The sequence below is a fragment of the Trachypithecus francoisi genome, unplaced genomic scaffold, assembly GCF_009764315.1.
Source record: "Trachypithecus francoisi isolate TF-2019V2 unplaced genomic scaffold, Tfra_2.0 Lachesis_group16, whole genome shotgun sequence".
Taxonomy (NCBI): Eukaryota; Metazoa; Chordata; class Mammalia; order Primates; family Cercopithecidae; genus Trachypithecus; species Trachypithecus francoisi.
In genome coordinates this window covers 92173201-92186318 of record NW_022681461.1, presented here as the reverse complement: position 1 = coordinate 92186318, position 13118 = coordinate 92173201, and the positions used below count along the sequence as shown (strand labels likewise).

The following is a 13118-nucleotide window of genomic DNA, read 5'->3' as shown; positions in this document are numbered from 1 at the left end:
AACGGACTAATACAGTGGGTTTCCCATAACATTTGCAGGACTGCCTGCCCCATCCTCCTCTGGCTGTAAACAGCAAGAGTCACACACACATCCGGCCCTGAAGGGGGGGCGCCTGGGTTCTACGTTTCACCAGGGCTTCCGAACCCTGGCTATGCACGGGAGGCCAACCCCACCTCACCCCACCCCACTCTACTCCAGTGGTTCTGAGTCGGTCGTGTGAAGTCAGGCCTCCGTTTGTCGTTTGGTTAGTTTCCACACTAGGTTCTACTGGGAAGCCAACGTTGAGAACCGCCGCCTCAGGCGAAGCTGGGCACCCACACCCACCGGCCATGGAGGCCCGTGGACCCGCGCCCTAGGTTTCCCTGGGTTCCGGTACCCGGGAGCCGCGCGTCGCCAGGCACCACCCCGCGGGGGCGGGCGCGGGCTGCAGAAGGCGGGGCCACGGCGGAAGCCTCGCCGCTCCCCTAGCTGGAAAGCTCTGCGCGTGACTCGGCTTCGCGATCCATCGCTGCGAGAGCCGGGGAGGGGACTAGCACCTTAGGCCGGGCGGACCGAACCAACTCGCCGCCCGGAGGGGCGGTCTGAGGGCAATCCAGATCGGACCATCGCGCCAGGCCGACAGGGGCCGGCGTTTCCAAACCGCCCAGAGGGAGGGGCCGCCGGCGCCTCTAGCCTGCAACGCGACCCCTGGAGGGCGCGACACGCCGCCGCCGCCGCCGGCGCGGAAGGACGAGGCTGAGGCGAGAAACGAGGTAGGAACGCCTCTCCGGAGGCGGACAGGGTCCCACAGACCCACTGCCCCGCGTTCCGAGGACTCCCTTAGGGGAGGGCCTGTCTGCCCACCTATGTGCTCTCAGCGCCCGCCCTTCCCTTCAGCCCTTCCCCCTCGGGTGCACCCGCCCTCTGCGTCCGCCCCGACCCCCTGGACAGACCTCGTCCCCAGCGCTTCTGACCCACGGCCTTCTCCTGACCCTTCAGCCCTGCGTCCACGGGACCTTCAAACAGCCACCACCCACCGTCCCTTTAGGCGCTACCCCAGATGCATCCCCAACCGTCTCCTCAAATTGCCCCCTTGGGGACACCCTCCCCCACAGAACGACTCGCGCCCAGTAGTCACCTTGGTACCCCAAGACCCTGTGACGGCTTTGGGGAAGCGCGGCCGCCCGGCACCCAGGCCCGCCACTGCATCGGGGTCCTCCCTACTGCCAGTTCCCGGCCGGGTCCTCTGCTCCCTCCACCCTTTTAGTCCCTGCCTCCCGTTATTATCTGCCCGGCGTCGGCGTCGCTTCAGTCTCCGTCCCTCTGCCACCCAGTTTTACCTGGAGAAAACCTTTGGCTTGGCAGTACCCGTCCCCTACTACTGCACTCACTTGCCGCGAAGGGCACGGTGATCCTGTTACCCACGGTTGGCTGCGGCCCTCCTGGCCGGCCCTGCGGACACGGGGAACTCCTGGGGGCAAGGACGGTACACCACTCATCTTTGCATCCCCAGTCCCCAGCACGGTGCCTGGCACATGGTAGTGTTACCAGTGGAGGGTCTTCACTACCGGTTGTCCTTGGCGTTTTGAACAAAGAATTGAACAGCGGAGGAATGAAACGCAGGAACGAGTAGACCAGTCAGTCAAGGATTACCACTATGTGAACGGTGTCCGTGATAAAGAACACAGGCCTCAAAAAAAAATTTTAATTTTTTAAAAGGCGGAATTTTCAAAGGACAAAGGGCCTGAAACCTGTTTTTGTTTATTCCTAGGTGGGTGACCTGAGCAGATTTACTTTCCTGAGGGTATCAGGGTTTGGGTTCCGTGGGGAAGCAGGTGATATCCCTGAGGGATGAACAATGGCTGGAAAGCTGCAGGAGTTGATAAGCTAGAAAGTAGTTACCTAATTAGTACTGGCATTATTGTAACTGGGGCTCAAAGTATTAGCAAATAAAAGTAGTGACTGGATTTTCTTAGCTGGCCCCTTAGATATTAAGTAGTGGTGGATGGCTTAATGGAAGGAAGAGCAGATCCAAACTGTATGGCTGGTATTCTGTTACTTATGCCACTCCTGCTGTGTGGCCAGCCACTGTTTCTCTTCTGTTTTGAGCCAGATTAGGATCCCTCTGATTTCTATGCTGGTGTTTAAGATTCCTTTTTGAAGCCACAGTTGCCTTAACTAGAGGCTGGGCATGTTCTCATTCTCCCATTTCTAGTTTTGATTTATCAATCAACTAGACACTTTCTGTCTAGACACTTTCTGTCTCACACCCTCTGACATGTCTTTATAAAGTCTTGGATCAGGCCAGGCACGGTGGCTCAACCTGTAATCCCAGCACTTTGGGAGGCCCAGGTGGGCAGATCACTAGAGGTCAGAAGTTCAAGACCAGCCTGGCCAACATGATGAAACTCCATCTCCACTAAAATTACGAAAATTACCGGGCATGGTGGTGTGCACATGTAGTCCCAGCAACTCAAGAGGCTGAGGCAGCAACTCAAGAGGCTGGGAGGCAGATGTTGCAGTGAGCTGAGATCCTGCCACTACACTCCAGTCTGGGTGACAGCGATGCTCTGTCTCAAAATAAAAGCCTTGGATCACAGCGTGGGGAGGGGCTCCTGAGCTGGATGGATTAAGCAATACAATTTTTTTTTTTAAACAGTATCTTTTTAATGGCCTTTTCTACTTTTTCTTGTCTAGGCTCCCTGTTAAGACCTCAGTTACCCCAAAACACCCTGGGTTATTTTTTCCTCACCTCCAATACTTCAGTGTTGCCAGATAAAACACAGGGTGCCCAGTTAAATTTGAATTTCAGATAAACAACAGGGAGTCCTGTATTTTTACTTGCTAAATCTGGCAAGTTCATGGGAAGGGCTTGTATGTTCTATTTTTCTCTCTGGGGCTTATCTGCAAATTTAGGATAATAGCTCACTCTTTTCTTCCTGTTACTCATACACAATGACTATGCACCCTGCTAAAAGTCACTTGACTAAAGAGATGGTTCACTTCATGTTAGGGTAAGGGCAGGCTGTCTAGAGATGATCTGATCAGTGTTGAAGTTACCCAGGAAATAAAAACACCCATTCAGACACTGGCATTTAATATAATTTTTGTCAAATGAGTTCATCATATAAAACGAGCGCATTATTTTGAGTAGCCAGATGTCAACATTGCTCTGAGAGAGCTAGGTGATGGGGTAGAAGGGAATTTTAACAGCAACAAAATAACTCATAGCAGAACCTGTGCTGTACCATATTTACTCTTTATTGTGGTAAAATATATATATATATATAAAACATAGAATTTACCATTGTAATCATTCTCAAGTGGCATTAAATATATTCACATTATTGTACTACCATTACTGACATCAATCTCCAGAACTTTTTTTCATCTTTCCAGACTAAAACTCCGTACCAGTAAGACACTAACTCCCCATTTCTCCCTACTCAGCCCGAGGCAACCACCATTCTACTTTCTATCTTTGAATTTGACTACTGTGGGTACCTCATATAAGTGGAATCGTGCACTATTTGTCCCTTCGTGACTGGTTTATTTCGGTTAGCATAATGTCTTTTTTGTTTTTTGGGTTTTTAAAAAACTTTTAGGTTCGGGGGTACATGTGAGGGTTTGTTATATAGATAAACTTGTTTCACAGGGGTTTGTTGTACAGATTATTTCATCACCCAGGTATTAAGCCTGGTACCCAATAGTTAATCTTTTCTGCTCCTCTCCCTCCTTCCACCCTCAAGAAGACCCTAGTGTCTGTTGTTTCTTTCTTTGTGTTTATACGTTCCCATCATTTAGCTCTTACTTATAAGTGAGAATATGCAGTATTTGGTTTTCTGTTTCTGTTAGTTTGCTAAGGATAATAACCTCCAGTTCCATCTATGTTTCTGCAAAAGACATGATCTCATTTCTTTTTTACAGCTGCATAGTATTCCATGGTGTATGTGTACCACATTTTCTTTATCCAGTCTGTCATTGATGGGTATTTAGGTTGATTCCATGGCTTTGCTATTGTAAATAGTGCTGCAGTTGATTAGCATAATGTCTAAAGTTCATCCATATTATAGCCTGTATCGGAACTTCTCTCCTTTTATTTCTATTTACTTTTTTGAGACAGAGTCTCCCTCCATCACCCAGGCTGGAGTGCAGGACACGATCTTGGCTCACTGCAACTTTTACCTCTCGGGTTCAAGTGATTCTCATGCCTCAGCCTCCTATGTAGCTGGAATTACCAGTGCATGCCACCACGCCCGGCTAATTATTGTTTAGTAGAGAGGGGGTTTCACTATGTTGGCTGTGCTGGTCACAAACTTCTGAACTCAAGTGATCCACCAGCCTCTCAGCCTCCCAAAGTGCTGGGATTACAGGTGTGAGCCACTGCACCCAGTCAGAATTTCACTCCTTTTAAAAGCTGAATAATATTCCATTGTATGTATACACTATATTCTGTTTATTCATCTGTTGATGGATACTTTGGTTGCATCTATCTTTTGGCTATTATGAAAAATGCTGCTGTGAACATGAGTGTACAGATATGTTTGAGTCCCTGCTTTTAGTTTTTGTGGGTATATACCCAGAAGTGGGGCTGCTGGATTGTATGGTCATTTTGTTTGTTTATTTATTTTACTTTATTTTTGAGGAACCACTGTTTTCCACAGTGGCTATAGCATTTTACGTTCTCATCAGCAATGCACAAGGGCTTCAATTTTTCCACATCCTTGGCAACACTTGTTTTCTTTTTTTTAAATAACCACCATCCTAGGCTGGGCATGGTGGCTCATGCCTGTAATCCCAACACTTTGGGAGGCCGAGGTGGGTGGATCACCTGAGGTCAGGAGTTCAAGACCAGCCTGGCCAACATGGTAAAACTCTATCTCTGCTGAAAATACAAAAACTAGCCAGGCATGGTGGTGCACACCTATAATCCCTGAGGCAGGAGGCTGAGGCAGGAGAATGACTTGAACCGGGAGGCTGAGGTTGCAGTGAGCTGAGCTCATGCCACTGCACTCCAGCTTGAGTGACAGAGCAAAACTCCATCTCAAAATAATAATAATAATAATATAACCATCCTAAGTAGTGTAAAGTGATATCTCATGATTCTGATTCATATTTCTCTAAGGAAAAGATATTGAGCATTTTTTCATGTATTTGATACCTATCGGCCATTTGTATATCTTTGGAGAAATGCCTATTCAAGTCCTTTGCCCATTTTTGAATTGGGTTGTTTGTTGTTGAGTTGTAAGAGTTTTTTAATACATTTTGGACATTAATCCATTCTCAGATGTATGATTTGCAAATATTTTCTCCTATTCCATGGATTACCTTTCACTCTGTTGACAGTGTCCTTTGATGCACAAAAGTTTTTAAATTTGAAATCTAATGTATCTTATTTTTCTTTTGTTACCTGTGCATTTAGTGTCTTACCCAAGAATCATTGCCAAATTAAGTGACATGAAGCTTTCCCTCTGTTTTCTTGTTTTATGTATATATATATTTATACACATCAAACTATATATATATATATATATAGTTTTAGCTCTTTAGGTCTTTGATCCATTTTGAGTTAATTTTTGTATGTGATGTAAGATAAAGGTCTAATTTCTTTTTTTTTTTTTTTTTTTTTTTTTTTTTGAGACGGAGTCTCGCTCTGTTGCCCAGGCTGGAGTGCAGTGGCCGGTTCTCAACTCACTGCAAGCTCTGCCTCCCGGGTTTTCGCCATTCTCCTGCCTCAGCCTCCGAGTAGCTGGGACTACAGGCGCCCACCACCTCGCCCGGCTAGTTTTTTGTATTTTTTAGTAGAGACGGAGTTTCACCATGTTAGCCAGGATGGTCTCGATCTCCTGACCTCGTGATCCGCCTGTCTCGGCCTCCCAAAGTGCTGGGATTACAGGCTTGAGCCACCGCGCCCGGCCAAAGGTCTAATTTCATTTGTTTGCTTCTGGATATCCAGTTTTTTCGAATACCATTTGTTGAAAAGACTGACCTTTCCCCACTGAATGGTATCGGCTCCCTTATCAAAACTCATCTGACTAGATATATGAGGGTTTATTTCTGGGCTATCTAGTCTCTTCAGTTGGTCTTTATGTCTATCTTTATGCTGATAAAACACTGTTTTGATTACTGTAGCTTTGTAGTAAGTTTGGAAAATCAAGAATGTAAGTCCTCCAACTTTGTTTTTCTTTTTCAAGATTGTTTTGGTTGTTCAGGATCCCTTGAGATTCCATATGAATTTTAGGATGGATGTTGCTATTTATGCAAAAAACATTGTTGGGATTTTGATAGGGATTGTATTGAATCTCTAGCTGACTTTGGGTAATACTGACACCTCTAATGATAGCAAGTTTTCCAATTCATGATCAACCAGATGTTTTTCCATTTATTTATGTCTAATTTCTTCCAGCAATGTTTTGTATTTCTCAGTGTACAAGTCTTTCACTTCCATGGTTAAGTTCATTCCTAAGTATTTTATTCTTTCTGATGTTACTGTATTGTTTTAATTTCCATTTCAGATTGTTCATTGTTAGTTTTTTAGGAATACAGCTGATTAGACAAAGTTGCTCCAAAACCAAAGCAAAAGAAGCATCACAGAGTAATGAGCGAGCTAGTAACCAGAGAAACTCTCGAGTCAGTGGTTGAGTTAGCAACGGAGGAGGAGGGCTTAGATCTAGACAGAGTCTGAATGAGAGCATGCAACAAGTGGGGACTTACCTCGAGGCTGCAGAGGTTGAGGCAAAGAGAGCCAAACCTCAATCGAGCAGGTTCTCAGGAAGCTCTCAGAGAGGATCACAGAGAATCAACAGGAAACAGGAGTCTCTCGAGAAACTCGACTTAAAATTAAGTCAGGCAGTATCACCAGTTGAGCCATAAATAATAGGCTCGTCTCCACAGAAACAAAACTCGGTGCATTAAATCTTCTTTTGTTTCTACAAAGGCTCCCAAGGGTTGGCTAACCTTAGAGATGCTATGTCTCCTGCACCTGCAGTCACTTATCCTGATCTATCGAGCTTGCACTTGGCCAGCCCATCTGCTCCTCCTGCTGAAGGTAATGCATGGGATCCATGCTCAGACAATTGTAAGCCAAGTTCTGTGATACGTCAACTCCTGGTGTTGTCCTATTTGAATATCCTAAATTTCCCACAAGAGTTGTCATGAATGTAACATGTAAAGTTACTACCACTGATGATTCCTCTGAAGAATTCCATGCAACCATCAGAAGGTGCAAGATCCTAGAGACTTACATATCTTGGGCGTTTTCCAGGAGTGCTCCTTCAACTATCGCCCTGCACCTGATCAAGCTGGATGTACTATAGTAAAACAATATGTAACAGATCCATGCACTTCATGGTGGCATTGTGGAAATGGCCCTGACATATGGCCACTCACTTGACAGCTGTACAAAAGACAGTTATGTTTTTGCCTAGAGGATGCTAAGGTTAAAATTGTCTTTATTGCTCATCTTCCCCACTTATACTGAGCACATGTGGCATAGCCGAGATTAAACTAGGAGTGTGTATACTTGAATCTGGCACCAAGTTATCATTTAATCCTCCCAAAATGAATAGTGACTACACAGTCAAGCATTTTTAACGGGCAAGTACTTGAGCACCCAACTCATGTAAAATTTGACAATCTGCACCTGTCCTTCCCCTTAGATAGTGAGTACACGTTTCTAGATGACAGGTTTGGTGTAGACTGTTCAGATGCATCTGGCCAAGTTGTCATGATGATTTCTTATTGAGGGAAGAGAAATACACCACAGCAGTACATTGTGGATATGTTGAATCCATTAATTGATAGTGCAGTCATCACTGAGAAGCAACATTCAATCTTTTCTTGCAGATCCTCACTGTACAACCCCTTACTGATATGACTCCATTTGTTGAGCACGTTGTGAATGAAAAGAACTTAATTGGGTTAGTAAACTGGAGAACTGTTTTGTTTTCGCGTTGCAAACCCATTTGGGTAGAATTTGTTCCATGGGTCAACAACTCTGTATACCCTGGCCATGTATAATATCACAATTATGTATTACCAGCCATATACCCAAATACTATATGCTACTTCTCCTCAAGTCAGCAGCAGATTGTATGTCCTAATAAACACAACCGTGGGAAGCTATCTCAGGACGACAAGATCTTCATCATACCCCAAGGAGATCTCCAGACCTAGGGTGATTAAAACATTAACTGTGGACATTAAAGACATTGATATTATTAACGATATGCACACTCATGTCCACTTAACTGACCCTCTTGCATTGGCAGTGGGCCCATTAGTAGATGTAGAGGCTACTAAACATGAGATCATTGGGCATGCAAATTCTGTCTCTTTCACTCCTTGGGTGCAGGATTTATCACTTCTCTGTCCCTGTGGAACATTGTGAAAAATATGTATCTACATCTGTCACACTTAGACCAAACCTTGTTTCTCCTCTCTTGTTGTAACTGCCATAGGAAAATTATACATGTACTGCAGGACTGTAGAACAACTTTGCCTATATTCTCAGCTAATTAAATTAAAAAAAAAAAAAATCTGATTTCTATGTGTTGACTTTGTACCCTGCAGCATTGCTGACACTAATAAATGATTAGTGTATTTGCAACTAATCATTATTAGTTCTAATGTTTTTGTGGCATCTTTAGGGTGTTCTCCATACAAGATCATGTAATCTTGGAACAGAGATAATTTTACTTTTTTTTTTTTTTTCCAATTTGGATGCCTTTTATTTCTTTTTCTTACCTAATTGCTCAGGCTAGGCCTTCTAGTACTGTTAAATAGAAATGGCAAAAGAATGCCAGGTTTGGTGGCTCATGCCTGTGATCTCAGCACTTTGGGAGGCTGAGGCAGGCAGATCACGTGAGGTCAGGAGTTCGAGACCAGCCCGGCCAACATGGCAATACCCTGTCTCTACTGAAAATACAAAAATTAGCCAGACATCTTGGTACCTTCTTGTAATCCCAGCTACTTGGGTAGCTGAGGCAGGAGAATTGCTTGAACCCGGGAGGCAGAGGTTGCAGTGAGCCGAGATCATGCCCTTGAGCTGAGATCATGCCACTGCACTCGAGCCTGGAAGACAGAGCGAGACTCTGTCTCAAAGGAAAAAAAAAAAAAAAGCCAGGCACGGTGGCTCATGCCTGTGATCCCAGCTCTTTAGGAGGCCGAGGCGGGTGGATCACGAGGTCAGGAGATCAAGACCATCCTGGCCAACATGGTGAAACCCCATCTCTACTAAAATTAAAAAAAAAAAAAAAAAAAAAAAAAAAATTAGCCGGGTGTGGTGGCGCGTGCCTGTAGTCCCAGCTACTCAGGAGGCTGAGGCAAATGAATCACTTGAACCCAGGAGGCAGAGGTTGCAGTGAGCCAAGATTGTGCCACTGCATTCCAGCCTGGTGACAGAGCAAGACTACATCTCAAAAAACAACAACAACAAAAAAATGGCAAAAGTGAACCGTTTCTCTTAACACACGATCCTTATGCAATTATTAATTTGGTATGCAAGTCCTTAATAGACACTGAAAACAACATTATTTTAGCCTGGTATATTATTAATGTTAACAGTAGTGAGGCCGGGCATGGCGGCTTACGCCTGTAATCCTAGCACTTTGGGAAGCCGAGGCAGGCAGATCACTTGAGGCCAGGAGTTCAAGACCAGCCTGAGCAACATGGTGAAACCCCAGCTCTACTAAAAATACAAAAATTAGCTGGCGTGGTTGCATGCATATGTAATCCCAGCTACTTGGGAGGCTGAGGCACAAGAATTGCTTGAACCCAGGTGGCAGAGTCTGTAATGAGTTGAGATTGTGCCATTGCACTCCAGCCAGGGCGACCGAGTGAAACTCTGTCTCAAAAACAAAAATAACAACAAAAATAGTAGTCATCAAGAAAAGTTAAATTATAGCCTACATAATACATTTTAAAAACTTCTACCAAAACAAAGTTTTTTAAAAATTGATTTTGATACTTTAGAAAGAAACCCTCTTTTCCTTGGAATTCTTGGTTTAATAAAAGTCTTTTATCTTCAAGAAGATGAGATGGTAAACTCTGAGGTATATGTTGTATTTTTGGCTTCTTGTGTGAGTTCCTGCAGACAAGGACAATAGACTGATAACTGGGTGTAAAGAAAAACAGGGCCAGCCAACTTCTGGCTAAAATTTAATTATCTTAGGATCAAAAGTCTAAACTTGTTTATCTTAGGATCCAAAAAAATCTATATTTAACTTATCTGTTTTTATACTTTGTGCTTCCTTTCTTTTCCTGTATAATTCTTTTAAAAAAAGAAAATGCACCCTTGTATTTAGTGTACTTAGGGAAAATGGACATTTATTTTTATCCACGCCCAGGCAAAAGAAAAAGAGCAAAGTTCTCCTAAAGGCAGCATAGATAGGATTTAGATGAACCCAAGGTAAAAAGCAAAAACTGCAGGGGAGAAAGTTGGGAACCTACTACTAGTCCCATTCATCCTGGAGTTGTTTCTCTTCCAAAATGTTCTTTACTTGTTTTTTGAAAGTTGTTTATTTCTTTTTAAAGATACAGTCAAACTTTGTTAAAGTTGGCTGTATTCTATTTATGTAAAGTTATAGCCAAACAGAACAGCTTATTTTTCTAGAGTTGTGAATAGCTAGAGTTTTTCTATAAGACTAATAATTTCCTTTTAAACATCTCCCAAAGCGTAGTGATTCAGACATTTCTGTGTTACTGTATTAGCCCGTTTTTATGCTGCTGATAAAGACATACCCAAGACTGGGCAATTTACAAAAGAAAGAGGTTTAAAGGACTTAAAGGCAAGGAGGAGCCAGTCACATCTTACATGGATGACAGGCAAAGAGAGAGAGCTTGTGCAGGGAAACTCCCCCTTATAAAACCATCAGATCTTGTAAGACTTATTCACAATCACAAGAACAGCATGGGAAAGACATGTCCCCATGATTCAAGCACCTCCCACCAGGTCCCTCTCATAACACGTGGGAATTCGAGATGAGATTTGGCTGGGGACACAGCCAGACCATATCACTTATCTATTACTGTGTAATAAAACACCCCAAAACTTAGTGACTTAAAACAACAATTGATTATATTTCACAATTTTGTGGGTGGACTGGTGGTTTTTTGTACTTCTAAAAAGAGTTCTAAGAATGCTTTTACTAGGAGCACTACTGGAATGAGTTAAATTTCTCAAGGTGGCTACTTTGTTTTTTGAAGTTTTAAAGATTATTTGCTCTTGCCAATTATTCCCTCATAACCAATGTGACCACTTTGAAGGACATATCTTATTTGGTGATACAAGAGCTATTCTATTTTAAAATATTACTCTCTTTAGTTTTATATTTATAGCTATAGTTAACTTCTTAGATAGCATAGTGTCTCTTTCAGTTTATATGATGATTTATATAATGTTCTTTGCCTGATATCCAACACAGCAGCCTGCAACCATATTAGTTTATTCATCCTTAATGACAGTGGCTGGAGAAAGGAGGGGTGGAAGCAGGATCACCTGCCTCATTATACATTTGTGAGTCCTTTCTGACAACCAGGTGATGGTGATGAATAGCTAACAAGGAGCATTTATCTTATGAGGAAAAAAAGACCGCTGTGGTTTTTTATTGGCCTGTGAGAATCTGTAGTAGAGAATAAAGAATTTCAAACTTTTTTAAAAACAGACTTTTGTTCAAATATATTCTACAGGAAAGGGACTGAAAAAGAGAAAAGTTGGGCTGTTTTGGTTGAATGCGTGGAGTTGGGAGAAGTAGAGTCTAACCTGTTCAGGTTTCCCTCTTTTCGTCTACATCCCCTTCACTTCCTTTTCAAAGTCGCCTGAAGGAACTCTGTAAAGAATAGTTCAAAAGTCACTGATACAGGCCTGGTGCAGTGGCTCACACCTGGAATCCCAGCACTTTGGGAGGCCAAGGCAGGTGGATTGACTGAGCTCAGGAGTTTGAAACCAGCTTTGGCGACATGGAGAAACCCCGTCTCTACCAAAAATGTAAAAATTAGCCAGGCATGGTGAGGGGCACCTGTAGTTCCAGCTGCTCCTGAGGCTGAGGCACAAGAATCGCTTGAGCCTGGGAGGCAGAGGTTGCAGTGAGCCAAGACCGTGCCACTGCACTCCTGCCTGGGTGACAGTGAGACTCCATATCAAAAGAAATGTCACCGATACAGATATTTCTTCTACTGAGTTATGACTCCAAGGTAGAAAGAGATAAAGATAAATGGTTGAGTTTGGGATATATATAGTCTTCAACTGACCATGCACCAGTAGTAGCCAACCATGGTTCTAGAGACACGTAACCAAAATATGTACTGCATACATACTGTCTCCAAATTCCTATGTGAAATCCTTAGCCTTAATTAATGAGTTTCATGGAACCAGAAATGAATTTACTTACCCCAAATGGACATTTGTGGTTTTATAGTATTTTTTAAAAATTTTCAACAGTTTCTGGGATACAGGTGGTTTTTTGGTTACTTGGATAAGTTTTTTTTTTTTTTTTTGAGACAGAGGTTTGCTCTTGCTGCCCAGTCTGGAGTGCAGTGGTGCAATCTCGTCTCACTGCAACCTCCACCTCCCAGGTTCAAGCGATTCTCCTGCCTTACCCTCCTGAGTAGCTGGGATTACAGGTACACACCACCATGCCCAACTAATGTTTTGTATTTTTAGTAGAGATGGGGTTTCAACCTGTTGGCCAGGCTGGTCTTGAACCCCTGTCCTCAGGTAATCCACCTGCCTTGGCTTCCCAGAGTGCAGGGATTACAGGTGTGAGCCACTGCACCCAGCCAGATAAGTTCTTTAGTGGTGACTTCTGAGATTTTGGTGCACACATCACCTGAGCAGTGTACACTATGCCCAAATATAGTCTTTTATCCCTCACCACCCCCGCCCCGCCCTTACTCCTCTAGTCCCCAAAGTCTATTATATCGTTCTTATGCCTTTAAATCCTCATAGTTTAGCTCCTACTATGAGTGAGAATGTAAGATATTTGGTTTTCTATTTCTCAGTTACTTCACTTACAATAGTGGCCTCCAGCTCCATCCAAGTTGCTAAAAAGACCATTATTTTATTCCATTTTATGACTGAGTAGTATTGCATGGTGTATAGATACCATATTTTCTTTATCCACTTGGTTGATGGGCGTGTA

At 43.5% G+C, this 13118-nt stretch overlaps 1 protein-coding gene across 2 annotated transcripts in view; it reads left to right on the top strand.

Moving 5' to 3' along the window:
- Positions 1 to 420: 420 nt before the first annotated feature.
- Positions 421 to 13118, top strand: part of RUSC2 (RUN and SH3 domain containing 2) — a 70862-nt gene continuing 58164 nt past the window's right edge. Inside the window, exon 1 of one of the 2 annotated variants that reach the window (XM_033238168.1) lies at positions 421 to 752. The gene's annotated coding sequence lies outside the window, so the exon portion shown is untranslated. The remainder of the gene's footprint in view (positions 753 to 13118) is intronic. The other variant, XM_033238166.1, reaches the window with a different exon arrangement.